Source organism: Bombina bombina, chromosome 3 (assembly GCF_027579735.1).
Source record: "Bombina bombina isolate aBomBom1 chromosome 3, aBomBom1.pri, whole genome shotgun sequence".
Taxonomy (NCBI): Eukaryota; Metazoa; Chordata; class Amphibia; order Anura; family Bombinatoridae; genus Bombina; species Bombina bombina.
The window spans coordinates 597676104-597700034 of record NC_069501.1 but is presented as its reverse complement, the minus strand read 5'-3'; the positions used below and the strand labels follow the sequence as shown (position 1 = coordinate 597700034).

At 37.2% G+C, this 23931-nt stretch overlaps 1 protein-coding gene across 1 annotated transcript in view; it reads left to right on the top strand.

The window, feature by feature from the left end:
• STPG1 (sperm tail PG-rich repeat containing 1) overlaps positions 1–23931 on the top strand; it is a 362003-nt gene that overhangs the window by 83939 nt on the left and 254133 nt on the right. The gene's annotated exons all lie outside the window — the stretch shown is intronic.

Sequence of the window (23931 nt, the reverse complement as noted above, 5' to 3'; positions counted from 1 at the left end):
GAGCTATGAATAATCCCTCACTTTAAAATGTAAAAAAAAAGTGTCTGCAGACTTACTCCTCTTACTGGGGTCCATTTATTAATCTGTTGATGGACATGATCCGGTAAAGCATACGCTGTCGGCATTTATCATTGCACCAGCAGTACTTGTGAACTGCTAGCAGGGGGTGTCAATCAGCCCGACCATTTTAGTTAGTGAGAAAGTGTAATGTTTAAGTATGAACTAGTACCCTTGTTCATGCAGGACCACTCAGTCTCACACCTTACCTCGGGTTCACTAAGATCTAACTTGTGTGAACCCTGTTATGCTCATAGATCTGAGGGTCACTACTGTAGGATACAGAGTGAAGATGGTATAACAAAAGGAGTTGGATATGAGCTAAACAGTAATATAGTATGGTAATGCAGGATAACTCAGAATCCAAAGTTTAGGGAGAAGCTTATTCACATCCAAATGAGTTGTAGACTCGCATCACACACATATAAAATATTTACATAACTTGCACAGGCACACACACACACTTTAGATAGAGTTGTGCAGAGTAGCTTCGTTGGTTAAAGTCAGTTTAAGCACATAAAGTTCATCAGAGGTTAATGCAAATGGAGTAGTGCTATTTAGGCAAATGATAGATACGGCAAAAGTCACTGTGCAAGTCAATATAGTGAATCACAAGCGGAATAGTACATGTAACAGCAAGTGCATGAGATAAACTGGTTCATAGCTTAGTATGGCAGGTAGACTTGATTACTTGATTGTTTGAGGCAAGCAGTAGCAAATGACATGAAAGGCAAGATATCCTTATTTGTAAATTGGTAATACAGACCGGTAATCCAGATGATATTATATACAAACCGACTTCCCAAATAGTATCCTCAGAGTGGAGCAGAAGCGGAGTTACCGGAGAAGAAATGCACACAGCGTGTGCCGAGATTCAGTGAGAGTGTGTGGCGGCTGCGGTTTCACCTAGTGACGTCACACGCCAACGGACCAGCATGCGAGTAAGCAGGAAGCAAGCAGCGAGAGAGACAGGAACAAAGTTGTGGAGCTGCAAAACCACAAGACTTCAGTAACAAGAACTAGTATCAGAAGCAGGAAATCCCAACTTAGACAGGAGGGAATAGCTGGGTGCGAAGTGTTCAGGAACAGTGGGTGACTGAACAAATTACCAAGCAACGTTCAACAGTAGGTGGAGCCTTAAATAGCAGTATGATAATTAGTTGTTAAAGGTACAGAATGGTAAAATCCTGACAGAACTCCCCCCTCAAGGAGCCGCTCCGCGGATCAAGGACCAGGACGTTCAGGATTTCTCCGGTGGTACAGAGAAAGGAGTTGAGGGGCAGAGAAGTTTGAGGATGGCTCCCACGAATCCTCCTCAGGAGCATAACCCTTCCATCTTACCAAATACTGTAGTTGATCATGAAGGTATCTGGAGTCCAAGATAGATTCGATTTCATATTCAACATCATCACTGACTTGAGGAACAACAGAAGAACTCTGTAAGTTACCCCTGACCAAGGAGTAGGGTTTTAACAAGGACACATGGAACGTTGGATGTATCTTCAGAGTAGATGGCAATTGTAGAGTCACGGCATTAGGATTGATTACTTTAATAATCTCATACGGACCTAAATACAATGCACCTAATTTTTTACTAGGAATCTTTAAACGTAGGTTTTTTGTACTAAGCCAGACTTTGTCGCCAACAGCATAATCTGGAGGTTTAGATCTGCGTAAATCATAATGATGTTTCTGGGTAGTTTGTGCCACTTCTAATACTGTTTTTAAAGAAGCAAAACCATTAGCAATGGAATTGATTGTATCATTTACCATTGGAAGTGTAGAATCGGACGTACAGGTAGGATGATACGATGGATGAAACCCATAGTTGATGAAAAATGGTGTGGTTTTCATTGAGGAGTGTAGTGAGTTGTTATGAGCAAATTCGGCAGTGGCCAACAGTGAATGCCAATTATCTTGTTCTAAAGTACAATAGCAGCGGAGATATTGCTCAAGTGACTGATTAGTTCTTTCCGTTTGCCCATTTGTCTGGGGATGATAGGCTGAGCTAAGTCTTCTACAGATGTTGAGGGTACGACATAGCTGGGTCCAGAACCTGGATGTGAATTGTGACCCCCTATCCGTAGTGACAGATTTAGGCAATCCATGAAGTTTCACTATGTTGTTTAAGAATAGAGAGGCAGTTTCTGAAGCTGTTGGAAGACCCCTGTGGGGGATGAAATGAGCCATTTTAGAAAACAAATCAACCACCACTAATATGGTGTTGAAATTTGATGAAGATGGTAAGTCCACTATGTAATCCATGGCGATGTCTGTCCAAGGTCTGTCTGGGATTGGAAGCGAAAGAAGGTAACCATAAGGGCGGTTATGTGGGTGTTTTTTAGTGGTACATGTGGGACAACTTTGTACATATCGAGTGACTGTGTCATTCATTTTGGGCCACCAGTAATCTCTCTTTAATAAATGTAATGTTTTATGAACTCCAGGATGACCTGCTAATAGTGAGTCATGAGCATAACCAACTATCTCATCCCTAAGAGCTTCAGGTATATAAAGTAGATTGTCATGGTAGTACAAACCGTCCTGATGTTTGTTTAATCCAAGTTGCAGCAAAGATGAGTCCTGAGAGAGATGCTGTTTTAGGGTGGTTTTAAAACTGGTAGTTAAACAGATTATTCTGTCTGGAGGTATGATAGATTCAGGTGTTTCTATATGTGAAGGTTTCGGATCCTTCCGAGAAAGAGAGTCTGCCTTGAGATTTTTGGAGCCGGGCCTATAAGTTATGATATAATCAAATCGTGAAAAGAAAAGACTCCACCTGACTTGACGTGAAGTCAGGGTTTTGTTAGATTTCAGAAATTCAAGATTCCGATGGTCAGTATATATCAAAATAGGGTGTTGTGTTCCTTCCAAAAGATGTCTCCAGAACTCCAGGGCGGATTTGATAGCAAGTAGCTCCTTATCACCAATACCATAATTCATTTCTGCAGAGGTCATTACTCTGGAGTAGTAAGATATTGGGTGAAGAGGTTCTGTTGGAGACTTTCTTTGAGAAAGGATTGCCCCAAGGGCATACTCGGAAGCATCAACCTCCAGGGTGTATTGACAACTGGGATCTGGGAACTGTAGAATCGGAGCTGTAATAAATTTCTGTTTCAGACTAATGAAAGAATCTTCTGCTGACTGATTCCAAACAAATTTTATATGTTTACGTGTTAAGTAAGTCAAGGGTTGAACAATATGTGAAAACCCTTTAATGAATTTGCGATAAAAGTTCGCGAACCCTAAGAATCTCTGGATTTCTTTCTTATTACGGGGAGCAGGCCAATTGGTTATAGCATCCACCTTGTTAGATTCCATGGAGATACCTAGAGGGGATATGTTGTATCCTAAAAAGGAAATTGTATCTGTATTGAATATACACTTTTCCAGCTTAGCAAAAAGACGATGAGCTCTTAATCGTAGTAAAACCTGCTTTACATGTGACACATGTTTTTCGTATGATTCCGAGAATATAAGAATGTCGTCCAGATAGATGACAATACATACATCTAAGAGATCATGAAACACATCATTTATGAAACACTGAAACGTCGCCGGTGCATTGCATAAACCAAACGGCATTACAGTGTATTCATAAAGGCCGTAACGTGTACGGAAGGCTGTTAACCACTCATCCCCTGCTCTCATCCTAATCAAATTGTAGGCACCTCTAAGATCCAATTTTGTATAAATTACAGCACCACGTAACCGTTCAATTAGTTCAGGAATGAGAGGCAGGGGGTATCTATTTTTCTTTGTACATTTGTTAAGTTGCCTATAGTCAATGATTGGACGGAGACTACCATCCTTATTCTTAACAAAAAACATAGAAGCTCCAACTGAGGATGTGGAGGGTCTAATGAAGCCTTTTTTTAAGTTATCATCCAAATAATTTTTTAAATGAGCTAATTCTGGCTCAGAAAGAGGATATATATGTCCTATAGGTATGGTACTGTTTGGTATGAGATCAATAGGACAATCATACGTCCTGTGTGGTGGTAGTGTGTCTGCCTCAACCTTATCAAAAACGTCACTAAATTCTTTGTAACATTCAGGTAGGGCATTGACAGATAAATGGTATAAAGAGTGTTTGGTAAAACATGAATGTTTACAAAATGCTGAATCAAATATCACAGACCCCTCACACCATGAAATAGTGGGGTTGTGTCTTATTAACCAGTTCAAACCAAGTATCATAGGATATACTGAAGTGGGAAGTACATCGAAAGACAATTGCTCAATATGACCAGACTTAGTTACTACAGTAATAGGAATGGTGTGATGTGTTATTGGACCTGAACTGAATAGTGAGCCATCAACCAAACGTATAGCAAGTGAAACACTCTTTTTTATTAGTGGGATCTTATTTTTAACAACAAAAGAAATATCTACAAAATTCCCAGATGCGCCAGAGTCAACTACGGCCTGTACGTCTATCTTCCGGTGATGCCACTGTAGGGAGAGAGGAAGGGACAAATGAGAAGTGAAATCATGTACCATATTGATTATATGATAACTAGGAGGTGTCTTACCCTTCTTTTGGCGAAGAAGTATTGGACAATCCTTAACAGTGTGATCTTTGTCAGCACAGTATAAACAAAGGTTCAATAATTTGCGCCTAGCTTTTTCTTCTGGTTTTAGAGGAGCACGAATCACTGCTACATCCATAGGTTCATCAAGGGACCTTGCTGGCAAGGTTGAAGGTGTAGCATGATAAGTGGGTAGTTTTCTGTAACTAGCATCACTGAAGGATCTTTCAGATTTTCTTTCCCTTAATCTTCGGTCTATACCAATGCTAAGTGTCATGAGGGCTTCTAAATCATCAGGAATGATACCACGTGCAAGTTCATCTTTTATTGCTTCACTGAGACCTAATCGGTATTGATTCCTTAAGGCTGGAGTGTTCCACTGAGTGTCTGGTGCCCAACGTTTGAAATCTGTGATGTATTCTTCCACGACTCTCTTCCCTTGACGTAAGGACCTAATAGCTGTTTCTGCTGTGTTCTGTTTATTATGATCCTCATAAAGCAGAGACATGGCAGAAAAAAATGCATCGAGAGAATTTAAGATGGGATCATCCTTTTCATAATAGGTATTAGCCCAAGACCTGGCCTCACCACGTAAGAATGAGATAACAGTTAATACCCTGACCCTATCTGTTGGATATGATTTAGGTTTCAGAGTAAACATCAGTGTACAAGAGTTCTTAAAATCCCTGAATAAAGCTCTCTCCCCAGAGAATTTTTCAGGAGGGTTAATTAAAGGTTCAGCTGAATTTTCAGCTACAGGAGGGTTACTGGCAAGCTGCTCATTTATGAATTTTCTGATATTTTGGTTCTCCAATTGTATCTCCCTTAGTCCCTGTATCATGTGATCCATACTTTGAGCTAGGGAGCCAACCCTATTGTAAAGCTCTGTTATATCCATTAAACAAAGTACTAGTTATCTTTATGGCTTGGTAATATGTAATGTTTAAGTATGAACTAGTACCCTTGTTCATGCAGGACCACTCAGTCTCACACCTTACCTCGGGTTCACTAAGATCTAACTTGTGTGAACCCTGTTATGCTCATAGATCTGAGGGTCACTACTGTAGGATACAGAGTGAAGATGGTATAACAAAAGGAGTTGGATATGAGCTAAACAGTAATATAGTATGGTAATGTAGGATAACTCAGAATCCAAAGTTTAGGGAGAAGCTTATTCACATCCAAATGAGTTGTAGACTCGCATCACACACATATAAAATATTTACATAACTTGCACAGGCACACACACACACTTTAGATAGAGTTGTGCAGAGTAGCTTCGTTGGTTAAAGTCAGTTTAAGCACATAAAGTTCATCAGAGGTTAATGCAAATGGAGTAGTGCTATTTAGGCAAATGATAGATACGGCAAAAGTCACTGTGCAAGTCAATATAGTGAATCACAAGCGGAATAGTACATGTAACAGCAAGTGCATGAGATAAACTGGTTCATAGCTTAGTATGGCAGGTAGACTTGATTACTTGATTGTTTGAGGCAAGCAGTAGCAAATGACATGAAAGGCAAGATATCCTTATTTGTAAATTGGTAATACAGACCGGTAATCCAGATGATATTATATACAAACCGACTTCCCAAATAGTATCCTCAGAGTGGAGCAGAAGCGGAGTTACCGGAGAAGAAATGCACACAGCGTGTGCCGAGATTCAGTGAGAGTGTGTGGCGGCTGCGGTTTCACCTAGTGACGTCACACGCCAACGGACCAGCATGCGAGTAAGCAGGAAGCAAGCAGCGAGAGAGACAGGAACAAAGTTGTGGAGCTGCAAAACCACAAGACTTCAGTAACAAGAACTAGTATCAGAAGCAGGAAATCCCAACTTAGACAGGAGGGAATAGCTGGGTGCGAAGTGTTCAGGAACAGTGGGTGACTGAACAAATTACCAAGCAACGTTCAACAGTAGGTGGAGCCTTAAATAGCAGTATGATAATTAGTTGTTAAAGGTACAGAATGGTAAAATCCTGACAGAAAGTATCTGAAAACACCTGCTTTAATCTTCAGAAGTTGCTTATGTTTGATTACATTCTTATTTATTTATATTTATTTATTTAATAGTGACTTTTAATTAATTATTTATTTAATAGTGACTTTGAAATCTGCAATACACTAGTTTAAGGTTACTAGGGCTCAGACAATGTGAATCTTTTGCTGGGGCTTGGAGAATAGGCAATAAAACATGCCTTGGTGAAGCTGAAGACTAAGCATTATATAAAGAGAGGATGGACCCCTATGTACTAAGTGTCGTGCAGACAAGGTTTTCAACTTGAGAACCCGTTTGCAAGGCTTTGCATTGAATGGGTAATGGACCCTGTATGATCGCTGCCAGTATTTACCATTACACTCTTGCTTGATTGTGTAATACTGCCCCATTGTCTCAATCAACCAATCACATGAGAGAAGGGCCTGTCAAGAGCTTGTTCAGGGATTTTAATTCGCCATCTCAGGGCCTTCCCTGCAAGGGCTTAAATGCAGCTTAGTAAATGGAGCTCAAAAGGGAAGGAAGACAAAGTCAGTACTTGATACTTTCAGCAAGCAGCAGTAGCTGGACAGGGACGGTCTGCATAAGTTGTTTGTTTTTTTTTACTTTTTATCTCAATTAAAGTTACACAAAAGTACTATCCTCTCTTTTCACGTAATAAATTCAACACAAATGATTTTAAACATATTGTCTGCAATTTCCCATTGAAGTTATGTTTCTCTACATTAGAAAATTTGAGCAGCATCAGATAATTATCTGCAAAAAGGATGCTTTTTCCCATCAACTATCCTGCATTCCTGCATTTATATATATATCATTATGGTTTACTAGTCAGGGGTTAAAAGCTACTAGCCCAAAGGGAAAATGTATTAGTCCACTCAATGCTAAAGATAGGAAAAAAGTCATCCGCTGTAATTTCTAAGCTGCCCTGGACCACTGGAAATTTCAAGCCCTGTGTGTGTATATATATATATATATATATATATATATATATATGTGTGTGTAGGAGACTTTAAGTTTTTTCTCTATATATAATTTAGGGATAGATTTTGATTGGAGTGCAATTTATCACTCCCGCTCGCGTGTTATCTTTGCTAGACGTAGACTTTTTCAGTTCGTCGGGTAGTGTGTGTATTACAAGTTGAAAATCCAGTGCTCCTCCTTGGCTTCTTCCTCAATGCCAATACCTATTATCCCAAGGCCCTCTATTTATTTAAAGTCTCTAACATTGACGTTGGGGAGGTTGAAAACCTAACTTTGAAACACAGAGGCTTTTCGGATTCTGTACTTGATACTCTTTTACATGCCAGAAAGCCAGTAACTTGAAAAAATTATCACAAATACTTTTCCTGGTGTGAATCTTGAGGTTTCATTTGGCACTTCTTTAGAATTCTGAGAATTCTCCAATTTCTTCAGGATGGATTAGATAAGGGTCTATCTGCAAGTTCCTTGAAGGGTCAGATATTGGTTCTTTTAGTTTTGATCCACAAAAAGATTGCTAAATTACCAGATGTACAAACCTTTGTACAGGCCTTGATTAGAGATAGACCTGTTGTCAAGCCATTTTTCTCCTCCATGGAATCTAAATTTAATTATTTCTGTTATACAATGCCCTCTTTTTGAACCAATGCATAGTATTTATTTTAAGCTTCTTTCTTGGAAAGTCCTTTTTCTCTTAGTGATTTCTTCCGCTAGGAGAATTTTTGAGTTGTCAGCCTTATTATGTGAATCACCCTTTGTTATTTTTCACAAGGTTAAAGCTGTACTCCAAACCCAATTTGACTTCCTACCAAAGGCTGTTTCTGCATAAAAATAAATCAAGAAATTGTGGTTCCTTCTTTGTGTCTCAATCCTGGTTCTCATAGGGGCCAAAAAGCTACAGCAGTTACTCTAGCTTGTTGGCTAAAACATGTGATTCATAAAGCTTACTTAGTGGTGGGTAAGTCGTCTCCTAAACATATCACAACTTATTCCACTAGATCAGTGTCTACTTCCTTGGCCTTCAAAAATGAAGTGTTTATGGAACAGATTTGCAAAGGTGTAACCTGATCTTCCTTATATACATTTGCCAAATTTTACAGTTTTTATGTGTTTGCTTCTTCGGAAACAGGTTTTTGCAGGAAAGTCCTTCAAGCCACAGTTTTGTTTTTGTCCCATCATTTCCTTGTCGTTGACTCCACAGCTTGGGTTTTTACATCCCACACAGCAAGGATTATGCACTCTCACCATTATATGAAAGAAAAAAAATATTCTTACCTGATAAATTCTTTTCTTTCAGGATGGTAACAGTCCACAAGACACCGCACAATTTCATTTTATTTCTGGCGGCAGTTTTTATTTAATACAAACAAAAACGACCAGGAGAGACTCAAGGCACTGTGATCAAATATAATAAGCTTTATTAGAAACAAATAAAAACACATTTCAAAGCCTGACAGCTTCAAGACTAAGTGTCTTACGCGTTTCGGCTACAGATAAGCCTTACTCATAGACTACCTGTTTGTTCCTTTCCTCTGCTCGGCTATATGTTAAACTGAGTAGTACAGGGAGGTTGGAGGGCTTAAAAGCTCTTGTTGTTTGGGCTACTTTTGCTCCTCCTAGTGGTTGGAAATTCAATGCCCATGTCCAGGACACTCATCCTGAAAGGATTATCAGGTAAGCATGCATTTTGTTTTTTTCAGGCAGTGGTTTATATTTTTCATTCAAAATGATATATCACACTTCATTGGGATCTACCTTTGAACCTTTACGTGAAGACTCTTAATGATTTTTCTCTCTTCAAACCATATTTCTGGTGACTATTATTTGCATGAAGACTTTTAGAATGTCAGTTGAAAAATAACCTTATTTTATAACGACTGTGTGGCATTAAGAATAATCCCATAATTTTTTTCCCAAGGTTGTTTCAGACTTTCACACATCAAAAGATATAGGGGGCCCATTTATCAAAGGTCTTGCGGACCTGATCCGGCAGTGCGGATCAGGTCCGCAAGACCTCACTGAATGCGGAGAGCAGTACGCTCTTCGTATTCAGCAATGCACCAGCAGCTCACAAGAGCTGCTGGTGCAACGCCGCCCCCTGCAGACTCGCGGCCAATCCGCCGCCAGCAGGGGGTGTCAATCAACCTGATCGTACTCGATCGGGTTGATTTCCGGCAATTCCTTTCCGCCTCATCAGAGCAGGCGGACAGGGTTATGGAGCAGCGGTCTTTATACCGCTGCTTCATAACTGGTGTTGCTGGCGAGTCTGAAGACTCGCCAGAAACACGGGCCCACAAGCTCTGTTTGGAGCTTGATAAATGGGTCCCATAATGTTGCCTTGTTACGTTCAGTAAATCTATTTGTATATCCTATGGCCTAGATTACATGTCTAGTGTAAAAATGGTAGCACTATAAAATATTTAACTCAAATTTATACATATTCAAAATAAAATATATTAACTATAATTAATATATATTAAAATAAATGTTTAAAAAGTTATTATAAAGGGATATGGTATATGACCAGGTGTTGGACTAGGAAGGGCTGAAAGATGTATATGTTTGTGTGTGAATTTGTATGTGTGAATGTATCTATGTGAGTACAGATACAAATGCACACAAACACACACACACATATATATATATATATATATATATATATATATATATATATATATATATATACACACACATACACACCAATAAAAAAGTGCTGTCCAGAGGTCTGAACAAAAAAAAGCTTATTTTTCAAATAAAGATAGCAAGAGAACGAAGAAACATTGATAATAGGAGTAATTTAGAAAGTTGCATGCTCTATCTGAATCACAAAAGAAAAAAATTGGGTTCGGTGTCCCTTTAAGGGGATCCAGAAATGCCCAAATGTGGCAAATACTCCACCATAGAGTATGCTGTAAAAGATAGGATGTCTCTATACCTGTGCAACCAAGGGAAAAAAGTGATCAGGCAGTATTACATATAACATAGCACACACATTCACATTTTTTTTTTTCTTTCAGGCACTTTTTTATTTTTATACAGTGTGAAAGGAGGGATTTGATGGAAAAACAAAAAGGCAATAGTAAGAAAGAGCGCTAATAGTAGAGGAACGGATGGGAATAAAAAGGTGACAGGGAAATGAGCAACGTAAAAAAAAATTGCCTTGAGCTCAAGTAAGATTGGTCAAAATGTGCTTTCAAGAAGTGAAGGCTCTTGAAATTGCCCAGAAAATCGACCTAAAAAAAGACTGGAATACCTACCACTCTCAAATTGTCTACAACACATTTAAAGTAGGTGTAGGGTCATGAGGTGAACTTGTGGGCAGTAGTCCACAAATGGTTGCTGGGCATCACTGCATTAGGAGGCATGAGCTGAGTGTGTGCCATATACCGGGCAGCAGGTGTTTAGTGGGTGAATTTTGGCTTGTCCTGAGTGGGGTCGGGACAGTCTCTGAAAACAAAACATTTGCACTGATGGGAGAAGCTGAGGGAGAGACAATGTTTAACCTCCCAGCCCATGACATTCCAGCTAGATGGTTAGGAGCTATGCAATGACATAAATTCATGATGTCTGTAATCAACAATTTTATAGGTTTTTGAGGCGTTTTATAATTAACCCTTTTAAAATATCTGAATGCTTAAATAAACATTCCAATGTCCATATTTAAAATTGTATACATGTTTCATAGTTTAAAAGTGGGATTTATGATCAAATGTATTATCATGTTAACTGCGCATACACAAACACTCTAACAGCAATGTGAACAGAGCTGAAGGTGGTTTGTATGATGCAATGGAGTCATCACTTATTTCAAAACATGTCACTGCTGGCACTCTGAGCATGAGTGAGACTGGAATGGAGGGGGCATTAGCAGCACATATACCTAGATCCCTGAAATAGTAATAACTTTAAGCTAGAAGCCTATTTGTTCATTTTAATCACATTGCACAAGTGCTTATATTCAACACCAAAATGCAAATCTAAAACCACAAATTACCTGGATTTTCTAATGGTCTTGAATTTGAAACCCAGAAAAAACCCTAGCTACAAATATTAATTACTGCTGTAACTTTTATTATGTTGTGATTATTCAAACTTATGTCATCATCTTTAGATCTTCTTGAAAGTTACCTTGACCTATTTAGCAGTTATTTAGGGCTAGATTACAAGTGGAGCACTAAATTATCACGCACCTGTAAAGTTATTGCAATTATTATTATTATCGGTTATTTGTAGAGCGCCAACAGATATTGCAATGATCACTTATAAAATTAACCAGAGATCAGATCTTTGATTAATTTATAAATGTGCCCAAAATGTCCCCAAAATACAATGTAGTGTATTTTATAAAAAATAAAGAAAGCAGCATCTTCATTTTTTAATAAAATAACTGCACTAGGCAGTATTTTGGGGGTAAAGTTGATGGGTGCTGGGTGCTCCTTTACATTGCGGTCTTTGGGAACTGTGTGTTCCCAGTAAATATAAATGTATATGCTTATATATACATACATATTAACACATAAATATATATGTATATGCTTATATATACATACATATTAACACATAAATATATATGTATATGCTTATATATACATACATATTAACACATAAATATATATGTATATGCTTATATATACATACATATTAACACATAAATATATATGCATATGCTTATATATACATATATATTAACACATAAATATATATGTATATGCTTATATATATATATATACACATATTAACACATAAATATATATGTATATGCTTATATATACATACATATTAACACATAAATATATATGTATATGCTTATATATACATATATATTAACACATAAATATATATGTATATGCTTATATATATATATATACACATATTAACACATACATATATATGTATATGCTTATATATATATATACATATTAACACATAAATATATATGTATATGCTTATATATATATACCTATTAACACATAAATATATATGTATATGCTTATATATTTATACATATTAACACATAAATATATATGTATATGCTTATATATATATATATATATTAACACATAAATATATATGTATATGCTTATATATATATATATACATATTAACACATAAATATATATGTATATGCTTATATATGTATACATATTAACACATAAATATATATGTATATGCTTATATATGTATACATATTAACACATAAATATATATGTATATGCTTATATATATATATATATACATATTAACACATAAATATATATGTATATCCTTATATATATATATATACATATTAACACATAAATATATATGTATATGCTTATATATATATACATATTAACACATAAATATATATGTATATGCTTATATATATATACATATTAACACATAAATATATATGTATATGCTTATATATATATATATATATATACATATTAACACATAAATATATATGTATATGCTTATTTATACACATATTAACACATAAATATATATGTATATGCTTATATATATATATATACATATTAACACATAAATATATATGTATATGCTTATATATATACACATATTAACACATAAATATATATGTATATGCTTATATATGTATACATATTAACACATAAATATATATGTATATGCTTATATATATATATACATATTAACACATAAATATATATGTATATAATCATACACATATATATTTATATTTGCTGCCATCGCTGCGCTACTTACCCCCTTTGCTGCTCTTAGCTTCTGATGCCGTCTCTGACAGCATCAGAACGAGGCTCCCATTGGAACCTATAGAAGACAACTTGTAATAACAGTGCGCATTAGTGTGTGCGGGTATTACTCGGTGGAGCTCATGAAAACGATATTTAACACTCCATTTGTAATCTGGCTCTTAGTAGGGTTAATGAATGACTTGATTTTTTTTTTACACTGTCCTTGTCAATGCTAAATTTCCACAAGTTATTTCTATTACTGTGTATAATAATTGTGTGCGAGAAAAAGGAGAGAAAGAAAATCAGGGCCCACTTGAGACAGTGGGGGTGCTATAGTGCTAAGAGTCAATCGTTATAATAAGAGAAAGGAATGAAGAACCTTACTACAGCACTCACTTCATAATCTATATGTCTGCCTGAAAGTTTAAGATATAACACATAACTTTTAAACTGAAGTAAGCAACTTACTTATACATGACAATCATAACAACACTAAAATATAAAAGAGGTTGCATATTTTTTTCTTAATCACTCAAAGATCCTATCAAAATAAACATTTAATTAACACTGCAATTTTAATAACTAGACAGATGATCCTGAATACATGGAAAGACAAAAATGCTCCGAGTGTATCAGCTTTTATTAAAAATATGTTACACCAATTAATTATAGATCAACATGACCCTATGATTCATTCGGAAAACAAGTTAAAAGCCTTTATGGCCAAATGGGATAGGGTAATTATGTCACTCCCCCCAAAGACGCAAGTTCAGATTCTATCTATTCATTGCCTCCCACCTCTTTCTGCAATTGATACAGTTAAATTGCTATCTCCTACATTGGAGACAGGTCATTTTATTAAGGGTTTTTTTGTTTTGTGTATGGCTTTGTTTTGTCTTGTCTGATATAGCTATATGTTTCTTTTTGTTTTGTCTTTATGGTCAAAAAGGGTAAATAATTATCAGGAGAACAGCTGCTAGCTGTTAATCAACTCCTTAACTTTTTTCCCCCTCGTATTATATTATACAATGCTGAACGACACATGCTTCATTTATTTCTATGTTTACTTGTATTCCAAATTGGAAATTGTTATATTATCTGTGTCTATATTGACTTTTTCTGTAATTCTCCTTCTTTACCCAAAACAAAATAATGAAATAAAAAAAAAATATATATAAAAAACAGGGGTTCAAACCTGTACCCCTATGTACAGACTACAAGGAAAAGAAAACAAATCAGAGTTTGAGTGCAGTTATGGAGCAATTCGCCACAGTTGTCCCATCATACAAGTGAAATCAAAACAAAAGAATCCTTATCTAGATAAAAAGGACACCGTCCCCTATTGATTAACTATACTTGAGATTGCAAATGTAGGATTATCAAAACTGGTTGGGTCCGAGCCTCCAAACACTGCAAAAAATTACTCAAACGAACATATTATACATCTAAAGTAAATAACACATGTGGTACGCTACAAGGGGGCTGTAAAACGCCTTGATGCTCATTTTGTCCACAGCTTTCTCAAAGGAGAACCTGATCAACTTTGAGTCAGAGTTTAACTATCGTATCTGATCCAATCAGAGGTTAGTGATACTTCAGGCCCTCTCATTAGCCTATCCGAGATTTCGTTATCCCTAATTGGGTATTTCCTATTACGTGATGAAGGAAAACAAAACAAGCTTGTCTCCGTCATATGTTTCAACACACCCCTCTTATGATAGGTCACCATCCGGATCACACGATGTTTTGGTTCGAAAGAAATACATCTTTATTAATCATGATCCGAAACCGGCTTACATTTGTTTCTAATCCGTTTTATATATATACTGTGTATATATATATATATATATATATATATATATATATACATACATCCTATATAGTATGACATTCCTTAAAAATTATTAGGCTATTCTCACATACATAGGGGCCGATTTATGAAAGTGTGAGCGGACATGATACGATGTAGCGTATCATGTCCACCGCACATCGATAAATTTATCATTGCACAAGCAGTTCTTGTGAACTGCTTGTGCAATGCTGCCCCCAGCAGATTCGCAGCCAATCGGCCGCTAGCAGGGGGTGTCAATCAGCCCGATCGTATAGGATTTGGTGGATTGATGTCCGCAGCCTCAGAGCAGGCGGACAAGTTATGGAGCAGCGGTCTTTAGACCGCTGCTTCATAACTGCTGTTTCCAGCGAGCCTGAAGGCTCGTGCGGAAACAGGGGTATCAAGCTCCATTCAGAGCTTGATAATTTGGCCCCATAGTCTAAAATATATCAATACAGTACATATCAGGAGTTTTAAAGCCCCTTTGTTGCGTACCACGTGTTATTTACTTTAGATGAATAATATGTTTGTTTGAGTTATTTTTTGCAATGTTTGGAGGCTCAGAGCCAAGCAGTTTTAATAATCCTATATTCGCAACCTCAAGTATAGTAAATCAATGGGGGACTGTGTCCTTCTTTTCTAGATAAGGATTCTTTTGTTTTGGTTGCACTTGTATGATGGGACAACAGTGGCCAATTGCTCCATAACTGCACTTAAACTCTAATTTATTTTCTTTTCCTTGTGATCTGTACATTGGGGTAGAGAGTTCCTCCTCTGTTTTATATTTTAGTGTTGTTATGATTGTCATGTATAAGTAAGTTGCTTCAGTTTAAATTAAAAGTTATGTTTTATATCTTAAACTTTTAGGCAGACATATAGATTATGTAAGTGAGTGCTGTGGTAAGGTGAATAACTATTTCCATTACTGTGTGTTTAACAACAAATCTCTAGAAATCTTTTTGGATACAGAGAAACGGTGTATATCATAGTTAGGTTCTTATGCCACTTAACAGATCACTAGTTAGGTTGTATTGTGTACGGTTGTGGTGGCCATATCTCCAGAAGGATATACATAAATTGGAATTGATTCAAAGGAGGGCTACTAAAATGTTATGGGATCTAAAATGTAAGACTTACCAGGAAAGGCTGAATGACCTAAATATGTATACCTCAGTGAAGAGAAGGGAAAGCGGTGAAATGATAAAGATTTTTTGGGGTTTAATAAATTTGAGGCTATCATGTTATATATACGCTGCTCTTTTAGTTCCTATAAATAAATTAAGCATTCTGAAAACATAGTCACTCCAATTTCTATTTTAGGGATACAAAAGTAGTGTTCATCAATCAATCTTTCAGTATCCGTTGAAGTTTTTTAGTGGAGAAACACCACCCTCTGAGACTGACGGCTTTCTTAGAGCTCTAAGTTTCTTATGCAATGGTTCAAAGCCTGAGGGGTAATGCTGCTGTATGATTAACTCCTGCTATAGGTACATTCTGTATGCTTTATGTAATTACAGCTCATTTATCTGTTCAGCCCTTTATAGAAGTGTCTTACAGTTAGCAGGTGCTTAGCTTCTTGCCTTGGGTGGTACCTGAGGTCTGTTTCTTTATTATTCTACTCTACATCCTGAATGCTTCACTGCAAAGCATTCTGCAGGCAAATAGACCATTAACACAAACTTAAACATTTATTTTATTATAGTTATAGAAAATGCTAAATATTAAATTCCTTTTTGCTGTGGCATTTAAAGGACCACTTTAATATTTATATATGGGAGCAGTATACCCTATTTCCCAATCATGTTGTGTATTCAATTTTTGTTCTAACCCTCCATATAACTCTGCGTTAGGTGAAACTGGAGACATAGGGGATCTTAATGAGGAAATTCTATGATTATTGGCTATTAAACTATCCCATATCTCGAAAACATGCTGATATAACGGATAGGACGTAGTCCAAGGTGGCCTGCTTTTCTTATCTACCCAGCACAACACTCCTGGAGATGGAGTTTTCAAAATATGTGAATCTAGTGCCACCCATGCTTTACTGTCTCCATTGCGATGCCAATCCAATATCCTTTGTAGACACTTCGCTTTATAGTATCTCTCAACATTTGGAAGTCCCAAACCTCCATTCTGGGTGGAGCGGTACATTGTATTTTTAATGATTCTAGGTTTAGTTTTACACCAAATATATACATTTATTAATTTTTGGAGTATATTACGAAAGGAATTAGACAATGAAATCGGTACTGTTTGGAGAACATAAAGAATTCTGGGCACCACTGTCATTTTCACAGCTTGAATGCGTCCCTACCATGAAATTGTTTTATCTCTCCATCTATTTAGTTCTTTGTTTAATTCTTTGTATAGGTTCTGATAATTCCATTCAAACAGTATATTAGACTTGGGCGATAAATAAATACCTAAATATTTAATAGCCTTTTTCTGAGGACTAAATGGACATTTCTCTAAAAGTTCAGCATATTCAGCAAGTGGGATAGAAATGTTCAAAATCTCTGACTTTTGGTCGTTTATTAGGAAGTTGGAAAATGATCCGAACTCCCTAAACTCTCTCAAAACTTCAGTTATTGATTCAGCTGGCCTGGTCAATGTAAGCAACACATCGTCCGCGTAAAGTGACAATTTGTAATCGTCTTGCCATATTTTAATACCCGATATCTTCTTATTTTGCCTAATTTTATGGGCCAATATCTCCATGCTCAACACAAACAAAAGAGGGGACAGGGGGTAACCTTGGCGGGTACCATTTTGTATAAAAAAACATCTGATAGTATATTATTTGCTTTTACTTTGGCTGATGGGCTGTGGTATAAACTGAAGATTCTATTTATGATAGTTTCACCAAATCCCACCCTACGCAAGACTGCTTGTAAAAATCTCCAGTCTAAGCGGTCAAACGCTTTTTCGCCGTCAGCGGAGACAATCACCATACCAATTTTATGTATTTTAGCATAGTCAATTAATTGTAATGTTCTGATGGTGTTGTCTCTCACTTCTCTTCCTGGGACAAAACCAGCTTGATCAAGGTATACAATTTGGGGTAGAATCTTATTGATGCGCCCTGCCAATATCTTTGCAAACAACTTCAAATCTGTGTTGAGCAGGGAGATGGGTCTGTAGTTACCGGGTAAATTAACTGGTTTGTTTGGCTTAGGTAACAGAGATATATGCTTCTAAACACTCTGCAGGAAAACATCCCAGCTCATCTATGTTATGAAATGCTTGTAATAATTGGGGAGCTATAGTGGACTTATACATCTTATAGTAATCGTTCGAGTAGCCATCGGGGCCCAGGCTTTTATTGTTAGGCAAGGCCTCTATAGCGTCTAGAATTTCTTTCAAAGTTAAAGGGAAATCCAAGATATCTGCATCATGTGTTGAAATTTTGGGAGCATCAACGGTTCCTAAGTAGTTGTTAAGGGCATCTAAATTATTAGTATCAATTTGCTTTGTAATGTTATACAATTTGGAGTAATAATTCCCAAAAACATTCGCTATTTTTTTTGGATCTGTTTCAGTCGGTCCCCTTTCATTGTCAATTTTGAAAATATGGGCTTGGAAGGTTTTTTGAGATAGGGCTTTCGCTAACCATGTGCCTGCTTTGTTGCTATTGTGGAAATACATTTGTTTAAGGTAATACGCTTTTTTTATCGTGTTTTTTTTGCAAAAGCTTTCTGAAGGCTTCCCTAGGGTTATTGACAGACTGTGTAAAATCATCTCTCTGAGGGTTAAGATTATGTTGTTGCTCCATTAATTTTAAATTAGAGAGTAATTTATCATATTCTGTATTATATTGTTTACGCAGGAGTGCTTTTTGCTTAATTAGCTCCCCTCTAATAGTTGCCTTATGCGTCAACCAATTATTAATACCATTTGTGGCTGCTGAGGTGTTGTGCTGGAAGAATTCTCTTATATTATCTTCTATTTGATTTTTAATAACTGGGTTATGTAATATAGTGGGGTCTAAACGCCACATGGATTGACGTTGAGGGATCGAGGACCACATAAGGTCTAGGGTGATAGAGGCGTGATCCGACCAAGAAATCGGGAGGATCTCTGTGTCGGTAGCTGTGGCTATGCTGTTATGATCCACCAACCAGTAATCTATTCTTGAATAAGAACGCCCTGGATGTGAATAAAAAGTATAACTTCGCATTTTAGGATGATGCAATCTCCAGACGTCCATTAACATTAGTGTATCTAATTTTTGGGTGATGCGTGTTCTATTTTTTTGAGTTATTTGGCTTTTTCCTGTAGAGCTATCTGTGTGTGGGTTCAATGTCATGTTCAGGTCCCCCCCTACTATTACCATCCCCTTCTGTACTTCTCCCAATTTATTTAGATCTTTATTAAAGAAAAATTGCTGTCCTGTATTGGGCGCATATATGTTCATTAGTGTTAGATGGCTATTATAAAGTGTGCCTATCAGTATCAAAAATCTACCATCTTCATCAAGATGTTGTTCTGAGACTTGAAATGGAATCTCTCTACTTATCAAAATCCCCACCCCGTTCTTTTTTTTGATGTTTGAACTAAAAAATTGTTGGGTATAAATTTTTGAATATAATTTTGGTTCTCCCTGCTTGGGGAAATGAGTTTCCTGCAGAAACACTATTGTTTCCTGTAGTTTTTTAAACCAAGCTAGGGCCATTGATCTCTTACTTGGAGAGTTCAAACCCTTACAATTTTGTGATATAAGTTTTATATTGTGAGACATTGTATATGGTAACTAGCCCACCTCAGCTTAATTTTAATCATTATTCTGCCTGAATTTGATTTTTTCCTTACACAGTGAAAGATATGATTAGGTGACAAATGAGCAACATGATACTTCATCCAGTACATCAATGACCGACACAAAAAAACAACCAGTAAAAACTTAGGCCTAGATTTGGAGTTCGGCGGTAGCCGTCAAAACCAGCGTTAGAGGCTCCTAACGCTGGTTTTGGGCGCCCGCTGGTATTTGGAGTCAGTGATTAAAGGGTCTAACGCTCACTTTGCAGCCGCGACTTTTCCATACCGCAGATCCCCCTACGCCATTTGCGTAGCCTATCTTTTCAATGGGATCTTTCTAACGCCGGTATTTAGAGTCGTTTCTGCAGTGAGCGTTAGAGCTCTAACAACAAGATTCCAGCCGCCTGAAAATAGCAGGAGTTAAGAGCTTTCTGGCTAACGCCGGTTTATAAAGCTCTTAACTACTGTACCCTAAAGTACACTAACACCCATAAACTACCTATGTACCCCTAAACCGAGGTCCCCCCACATCGCCGCCACTCGATTAAAAATTTTAACCCCTAATCTTCCGACCGCCACCTACGTTATACTTATGTACCCCTAATCTGCTGCCCCTAACCCCGCCGACCCCTATATTACATTTATTAACCCCTAATCTGCCCCCCTCAACGTCGCCGACACCTGCCTACACTTATTAACCCCTAATCTGCCGAGCGGACCGCACCGCTACTATAATAAAGTTATTAACCCCTAATCCGTCTCACTAACCCTATCATAAATAGTATTAACCCCTAATCTGCCCTCCCTAACATCGCCGACACCTACCTTCAATTATTAACCCCTAATCTTCCGATCGGAGCTCACCGCTATTCTAATAAATGTATTAACCCCTAAAGCTAAGTCTAACCCTAACACTAACACCCCCCTAACTTAAATATAATTTACATCTAACGAAATAAATTAACTCTTATTAAATAAATTAATCCTATTTAAAGCTAAATACTTACCTGTAAAATAAACCCTAATATAGCTACAATATAAATTATAATTATATTTTAGCTATTTTAGGATTAATATTTATTTTACAGGCAACTTGGTATTTATTTTAACTAGGTACAATAGCTATTAAATAGTTAAGAACTATTTAAAAGTTACCTAGTTAAAATAATTACAAAATTACCTGTAAAATAAATCCTAACCTAAGATATAATTAAACCTAACACTACCCTATCAATAAAATAATTAAATAAACTACCTACAATTACCTACAATTAACCTAACACTACACTATCAATAAATAAATTAAATACAATTGCTACAAATAAATACAATTAAATAAACTAGCTAAAGTACAAAAAATAAAAAAGAACTAAGTTACAGAAAATAAAAAAATATTTACAAACATAAGAAAAATATTACAACAATTTTAAACTAATTACACCTACTCTAAGCCCCCTAATAAAATAACAAAGCCCCCCAAAATAAAAAATTCCCTACCCTATTCTAAATTTAAAAAGTTACAAGCTCTTTTACCTTACCAGCCCTGAACAGGGCCCTTTGCGGGGCATGCCCCAAGAATTTCAGCTCTTTTGCCTGTAAAAGAAAACATACAATACCCCCCCCCCCAACATTACAACCCACCACCCACATACCCCTAATCTAACCCAAACCACCCTTAAATAAACCTAACACTAAGCCCCTGAAGATCTTCCTACCTTGTCTTCACCATACCAGGTTCACCGATCCGTCCTGGCTCCGATATCTTCATCCAACCCAAGCGGGGGCTAGACATCCACTGAAGAAGTCCAGAAGAGGGTCCAAAGTCTTCCTCCTATCCGGCAAGAAGAGGACATCCGGACCGGCAAACATCTTCTCCAAGCGGCATCTTCGATCTTCTTCCATCCGGTGCGGAGCGGGTCCATCTTGAAGCAGGCGACGCGGATCCATCCTCTTCTTCCGATGTCTCCCGACGAATGACGGTTCCTTTAAGGGACGTCATCCAAGATGGCGTCCCTCGAATTCCGATTGGCTGATAGGATTCTATCAGCCAATCGGAATTAAGGTAGGAATTTTCTGATTGGCTGATGGAATCAGCCAATCAGAATCTAGTTCAATCCGATTGGCCGATCCAATCAGCCAATCAGATTGAGCTCGCATTCTATTGGCTGATCGGAACAGCCAATAGAATGCGAGCTCAATCTGATTGGCTGATTGGATCAGCCAATCGGATTGAACTTGATTCTGATTGGCTGATTCCATCAGCCAATCAGAAAATTCCTACCTTAATTCCGATTGGCTGATAGAATCCTATCAGCCAATCGGAATTCGAGGGACGCCATCTTGGATGACGTCCCTTAAAGGAACCGTCATTCGTCGGGAGACATCGGAAGAAGAGGATGGATCCGCGTCGCCTGCTTCAAGATGGACCCGCTCCGCACCGGATGGAAGAAGATCGAAGATGCCGCTTGGAGAAGATGTTTGCCGGTCCGGATGTCCTCTTCTTGCCGGATAGGAGGAAGACTTTGGACCCTCTTCTGGACTTCTTCAGTGGATGTCTAGCCCCCGCTTGGGTTGGATGAAGATATCGGAGCCAGGACGGATCGGTGAACCTGGTATGGTGAAGACAAGGTAGGAAGATCTTCAGGGGCTTAGTGTTAGGTTTATTTAAGGGTGGTTTGGGTTAGATTAGGGGTATGTGGGTGGTGGGTTGTAATGTTGGGGGGGGGTATTGTATGTTTTCTTTTACAGGCAAAAGAGCTGAACTTCTTGGGGCATGCCCCGCAAAGGGCCCTGTTCAGGGCTGGTAAGGTAAAAGAGCTTGTAACTTTTTAAATTTAGAATAGGGTAGGGAATTTATTATTTTGGGGGGCTTTGTTATTTTATTAGGGGGCTTAGAGTAGGTGTAATTAGTTTAAAATTGTTGTAATATTTTTCTTATGTTTGTAAATATTTTTTTATTTTCTGTAACTTAGTTCTTTTTTATTTTTTGTACTTTAGCTAGTTTATTTAATTGTATTTATTTGTAGCAATTGTATTTAATTTATTTATTGATAGTGTAGTGTTAGGTTAATTGTAGGTAATTGTAGGTAGTTTATTTAATTATTTTATTGATAGGGTAGTGTTAGGTTTAATTATATCTTAGGTTAGGATTTATTTTACAGGTAATTTTGTAATTATTTTAACTAGGTAACTTTTAAATAGTTCTTAACTATTTAATAGCTATTGTTCCTTAGTTAAAATAAATACCAAGTTGCCTGTAAAATAAATATTAATCCTAAAATAGCTAAAATATAATTATAATTTATATTGTAGCTATATTAGGGTTTATTTTACAGGTAAGTATTTAGCTTTAAATAGGATTAATTTATTTAATAAGAGTTAATTTATTTCGTTAGATGTAAATTATATTTAAGTTAGGGGGGTGTTAGTGTTAGGGTTAGACTTAGCTTTAGGGGTTAATACATTTATTAGAATAGCGGTGAGCTCCGATCGGAAGATTAGGGGTTAATAATTGAAGGTAGGTGTCGGCGATGTTAGGGAGGGCAGATTAGGGGTTAATACTATTTATGATAGGGTTAGTGAGACGGATTAGGGGTTAATAACTTTATTATAGTAGCGCTCAGGTCCGCTCGGCAGATTAGGGGTTAATAAGTGTAGGCAGGTGTCGGCGACGTTGTGGGGGGCAGATTAGGGGTTAATAAATATAACATAGGGGTCGGCGATGTTAGGGCAGCAGATTAGGGGTACATAGGGATAACGTAGGTTGCGGCGGTTTACGGAGCGGAAGATTAGGGGTTAAAACTGTAATGCAGGGGTCAGCGATAGCGGGGGCGGCAGAATAGGGGTTAATAAGTGTAAGGTTAGGGGTGTTTAGACTCGGGGTACATGTTAGAGTGTTAGGTGCAGACGTAGGAAGTGTTTCCCCATAGGAAACAATGGGGCTGCGTTAGGAGCTGAACGCTGCTTTTTTGCAGGTGTTAGGTTTTTTTTCAGCTCAAACAGTCCCATTGTTTCCTATGGGAGAATCGTGCACGAGCACGTTTTTGATGCCGGCCGCGTCCG